We start from the raw sequence: 6000 nt of genomic DNA on the forward strand, positions 1-6000 counted from the left end.
CCTGTGTCCTAAGGACCCAAATGTCGTCCGCAGGCCAACCTTGAAATCTGTGGGCCCGACTGATAAAACTGTGTGACAGCATAAGGGACTCAATGTTTAGATGTACCAGAATAAAGATGAACACCCACCCAAGGTCAATGTAAGCCAAACGCATGACCCACTTGTGTGTGTGTGTGTGTGTGTGTGTGTGTGTGTGTGTGACCACCAGGGCTTGAGCTCAAGACCTAGTGTGCTTTTGCTTGGCTTTTTGCACAAGTCTGGTACTCTGCTGCTTGAGCCACACCTCTCCAGGTTCGGGCTTTCGGGTGGTTAATCAGAGACAAGCTTCTCTCAGGCTTGTCTGTCTGGGCTGGCTTTGAACCTTGATCCTCAGATCCCAGCTTCCTGAGTGACTAGGATGACAGGCATGAGCCGTGGGTCCAGGCTCCTTGCACCTCACCTGTCACCCTGGGTGGGTAGCCGCAGGGGGACTGGACTCCGGCGCCTCCTCCTTCTGTGCACATCCCCAGGGACGGCCAGCTCCAGGAGTCCACGGAGTGGCCGGATTTGCGGATTTGCCTGAGTGATGTCCCATGGGAGCCAAGGTTAAATAAATGGCATGGGAGGGGTGGCGGGGGGGGGGGGGGGGGCGGCGGGGGCAGTGGGGGGGGTGGCGGGGGGCAGCAGGGGCGGTGGGAAGGGTGGCAGGGGGCGGCGGGTGCCATGGGGGGGGGGGGCAGGGGCGGTGGGGAGGTGGCGGGGGGGGAGGGCAGGGGGCAGGGGGGGCGGGGGGCGGCGGGGGGGGGGGGGCGGCAGATTAGTGTCCTGGTTTGAATTCTCTCTGGCTCCATCTCCACCTCATCCTTCCTCTTCCCCACGCAATGAGGGACAGGAGACATCTGTAAATCATAGAGTCCTCACCAGAAAACCAAGTAGGTCACAACCTGAACTTTCCATGAAGGTGTGGTAGCACAGGCCTATAATCCCAGACACTCAGCCCTGGGGGTGGGGGAGGGTAGAAGGATTGCAGCCCTGAGCAACATACTACCAAGACATAAAGAATGGAGGGAGAGAGGGAAAGAGGGAGGGAGGAAGGAGAGAGGGAGGGACGCATGTAGGGAGGGAAGGAGGGAGGAAGGAGGGAGGGAGGAATGCACGGAGGGAAGGAGGGAGGGAGGAGGGAGGGAGGCAGGCAGGCAGGATTTAAGCCAGCCCAGCTGGGTCTCACTGGGGGACCAGGTCGCCTCCCCTCTGGTCTGGATCTTTCCACTCAGACCCTGATGGGGCCCGCAGACCCCGTGTGTGGGACATCCCGTGCAGCCCGCTGGGCAGCGGCCTGGACGGAGGAGATTGGTGTCCAGCGTTGAAAGCAGCTGGAGGCTGGAAGCCAGACTCCCAGGACCTGCCACGCTGGCCTCAACACGCCCCCATCCGGTCCACCCACCCCAGAAACGGCCTTCCGTGGATCACAGCTCACAGAGCCAGGCTCAGGGTGACTTGGGGGGGGGCGTCACTGTGGCACCGTAACCCCATTTTTCTCCCTAAGGCAGGGGGTGGCTGTGGATCATCTTCTGCAGTTGCTGCAGGACAGAGGGAGGTAGGGGGGGCGGGGGGCTGGGCTGGTTCCAGGCCAGGCTGGTGGGAGTGACCGGACTCCCCCGTGCCCCCACGGGACGGCCGTGCTGGGCAGGCAGAGGCTGGAGGCGGGACCGGAGGCGCCCAGACTCCCAGACTCCCAGATAAGGACACACGAATGTCTACGCTGGACTTCATTCCAGACACGCACAAACCAGTTTTGTCTTGCTGCCCCTGCCCCTGGGCCCCGCCCCTCTCCCTTCCCAGGCCCCTTGGCCTGGCGTGCCCCTGATCTGGGAGCCCAGTGCCTGGCATGGAAGGTGGCGGCGGGCAGGGCCAGGAGGCATGGGTGAGGTTCAGGTTGTAAGCCCAGTCACCTGCAGCCGCGTCCACGCAAGCGTGAGTGCGAGCCACGGCTCCTGGAAGGCGGCTCTCGTTCAAGCTCAGCTCAGGAGCTGACTGACACTGTCAGGAGTGGGCACAGCACTGAAATCTGACCATGGGCACCGGCTCGCCTCCCTGGGCGCCAGCCCTTCGCAACACTAAGGGAATGAGGTCCTGCTCCTCTGCGGGCCCTCTACTCCACTGGAAGCCCCTGAGTTCCGACTTCCTGGAGCCTCTGGCCACATGGGGGACCCCGTACCTTGATCTCACACCCAACCCCTCAGCAAAGACCTGTTGGTTCAGCCTTCAAAATCCACCCAAAAGCCCAGCGCTGGAGGCTCACGTCTGTAATCCTAGCCACTCAGGAGGCTGAGATCTGAGGATCAGATGAGTGCTCAAAACCAACCCAGGCAGGAAAGGCCATGAGACTCTTTAACTACCAAAAAGCTGGAAGTGGAGCTGTGGCTCAAGTGGTAGAGCGCCAGCCTTGAGGCATAGAGCTCAGGGACAGCGCCCAGGACTTGAGTTCAAGGCTTAGTGCTGATACACACACACACACACACACACACACACACACACACACACACACACACACACACACACAATTCACCATGAGCCTTCATCCCTGCAGTCCGCCCAGGGATGGCCTGCTCCAGACCACGCCATGGCTCTGTCTACAGTGAACTTGACACCTTGGCAGAGACTTCTGTATTCCTTGTATGCCAATTAAAGTATTCCTTTATCCATTCATGACACAGATGAGCACATGCTCTTTGTGGTAGATGGGTGCCTTGGGGGCAGAAGCCGTCCCTGGCATGATGCCACCCCGGCCTGGCAAGAAGAAAGCCCACCCGCAGAGGGGGCCGGGCAGTGCCCCCGTGAGTCAGATCCGGGGCTCAGTGACTTACAGTCCTGTCAGGATGGCTCAACCCACGGCCCTCGGTCGCGGTGGGGACACTGCCCAGAGGGTGTGCTCTGCAGGAAATGTCAGTGTGGGGTGTGTGTGTGAGAGAGTTGGGGCTGTTTACAATGATGTGGGCATCATAGGCAAGGTGTGTGTACCTTGAAGCTGGAGTTGTGGGTTTCTTTTCTCCCCTGCCCTCCCCTCCCCTCTCCTCTGCCCTCCCCTGCCCTCCCCTCCCCTCTCCTCTGCCCTCCCCTGCCCTCCCCTCCCCTCCCCTCTCCCCTGCCCTCCCCTCCCCTCTCCCCTGCCCTCCCCTCCCCTCTCCCCTGCCCTCCCCTCCCCTCTCCTCTCCTGTTTGTTAGTTTCTTTCTTTCTTTCTTTCTTTCTTTCTTTCTTTCTTTCTTTCTTTCTTTCTTTCTTTCTTTCTTTCTCCTTTGTGTCTCTTTCTTTCCTTTTTTTGTGCGTGCTATCACTAAGGCATGAACTCAAGGTCTCTTGCTCTTGCTTAGTTGTTCTGCTCAAGCCTGGTGCCCTACCACTTGAGCCACAGCTCCAGTTCCAGTGTTTTTGCTATTACATGGAGGTAAGAATCTCTTGGATTTATCTGCCCAAGCTGTTTTGAAGCTCGATCCTCAGATCTCAGCCTCCTGAATAGCTAGGATCACAGGGAAGAGCCACGGCGCTGGCACAGGGGCTATGGGCTCCTTGCTTGGCTTTTGTTCTGCCTCTGAGTGTTTTCAGTGATGGGTCTCAAAGCTTCCAGGGCACCTGCGAGCAGCTCCACCGTGAGAGGATTCCTCACCACGTCGCTGACTTCTAAAGAAAGACTTTTTTTAAATAGAAACTTACGGGGTCAGGCCTCTGTGGTGCTTGAAGAAACATTCCAGGGTCAGGAATTTCCCCCAGTCAGAGGAGGCCCGAGAAGGGCTGAACGCAGCTTAACCTTCCAGCCTTTGACTTCCTGCTCTCCGGGCAGTGCAGGCTTGTTCCATGCAGGCCAGGGTTCAGACAGGAGATCTGATGTCTCCAGTCAGGTGGACGGCTCAAAACCTCGGAAGGTAGCCGGGCGCTGGTGGCTCACGCCTGTAATCCTAGCTACTCAGGAGGCTGAGATCTGAGGATCGCGGTTCAAAGCCAGCCCGGGCAGGAGAGACCGTGAGACTCCTATCTCCAATAAACCACCAGAAAACCGGAAGTGGCGCTGTAGCTCAAGTGGTAGAGCGCTCGCCTTGAGCTGAAGAGCTGAGGGACAGCGCCCAGGCCCAGAGTTCAAGCCCCACGGCCGACAAAAAAAAAACAAACCACCTCGGAAGGTGCCTAATCTAAGAGTGAAAACATGTTTTAAAAACCAAAGCCTGTGTGGGATTGATTACAAAGCAGCTTGGCTACGGCAGGAAGCGGCGACGGTAACGAGGGAGCATCCTTTGTTTGAGATGCTGGGGATGGAACCCAGGCCTCCATCTTGCTAGGCCAGTGTTCTGTCAGGAGCCACAGCCCAGCCTGAGGTCCTGACACCGGCCTGCCCCCCCATCCCCCCCCAGTCCTGACACCGGCCTGGCCCCCCCATCCCCCCCCAGTCCTGACACCGGCCTGGCCCGCCCATCCCCCCCCAGTCCTGACACCGGCCTGCCCCCCCATCCCCCCCAGTCCTGACACCGGCCTGGTCCCCCCATCCCCCCCCAGTCCTGACACCGGTGGCCTGGCCCCCAAATCCTCCTCCAGCCCTGACACCGGCCTGGCCCCCCCATCCTCCCCCAGCCCTGACACCAGCCTGGCCCCCCATGCCCCCCCCAGTCCTGACACCGGCCTGCCCCCCCATCCCCCCCAGTCCTGACACCGGCCTGGTCCCCCCATCCCCCCCCAGTCCTGACACCGGTGGCCTGGCCCCCAAATCCTCCTCCAGCCCTGACACCGGCCTGGCCCCCCCATCCTCCCCCAGCCCTGACACCAGCCTGGCCCCCCATGCCCCCCCCAGTCCTGACACCGGCCTGCCCCCCCATCCCCCCCCCAGTCCTGACACCGGCGGCCTGGCCCCCCCATCCTCCTCCAGCCCTGACACCGGCCTGGCCCGCCCATCCCCCCCCAGTCCTGACACCAGCCTGGCCCCCCCATCCCCCCCAGTCCTGACACCGGCCTGGCCCCCCCATCCCCCCCAGTCCTGACACCGGCCTGGCCCCCCCATCCCCCCAGTCCTGACACCGGCCTGCCCCCCCATCCCCCCAGTCCTGACACCGGCCTGGCCCCCCCATCCCCCCCAGTCCTGACACCGGCCTGCACCCCCCCCCCAGCACACCGGCCACATACAGTCATGTCTCCTAGATGTCTGTCTCTTGAGGACATGCCAAGCAGGTCCGCCGGCTTTGAAGGGAGTCCTGTTTAGGAAGCCAAGCTTTTGATTTTTTTGAGCTCTTAAAGTTAACACTTCTCCCCCAGCATTCTCTTCATATTTGGGCAAAAGGAGAGATGGGAGGACTTTTTGTTTGTTTTTCTCATAAGAAATAGCAAAAGCCAGCAGGTTTCTGGACCTAGTCTCTCTCACGAGTGATTCTAGTCTGAGGCTAGAGTCCTGATTGCCCGGCTCACCTCTGATAAGGCTCGGCTTTGCCAACAATCATAAAACCAGAAATGTAAGTTCATTAAAACTCTTGGAGGAAAACCCCACCTCTGCTCAGGAGCTCATATTTTGGGGGCATTTTCTGGGCCCAAGATTAACATCTCATCCTCTACTCTGTACATCAGAGCTGCCCAGGGATCAAACTGGGCCCTGTTTTACAGAGGGGAAACTGAGGACCAGAGAGCCCAGAATTCTCCTTCTGACTTTTTTTTTTTTTTGCTCCAGTCGTGGGGTCTGAACTCTGGGCCTGGGCACTGTCCCTCAGCTCTTCAGCTCAAGGCTAGCGCTCTACCACTTGAGCCACAGCACCACTTCCGGCTTTTTTCTTTTTGCTTATGTGGTGCTGAGGAATCGAACCCAGGGCCTCATACATGCAAGGCAAGTGCTGTACCACTGAGCCACCCTCCCAGCCCTCCTCCTGACTTTTTTTAAGTTTTGGGTTGTAGGGTTTGAACTCAGGCCTGGCACTATCCCTAAGCTTCTTTAGCTCAAGGCTAGCAACTCTACCACTCTGGGCCACAGCTCCACTTCTGGTTTTCTGCAG

This window comes from Dipodomys merriami, unplaced genomic scaffold (genome assembly GCF_024711535.1).
Source record: "Dipodomys merriami isolate MVZ:Mamm:240054 unplaced genomic scaffold, mDipMer1.0.p SCAF_970, whole genome shotgun sequence".
NCBI lineage: Eukaryota > Metazoa > Chordata > Mammalia > Rodentia > Heteromyidae > Dipodomys > Dipodomys merriami.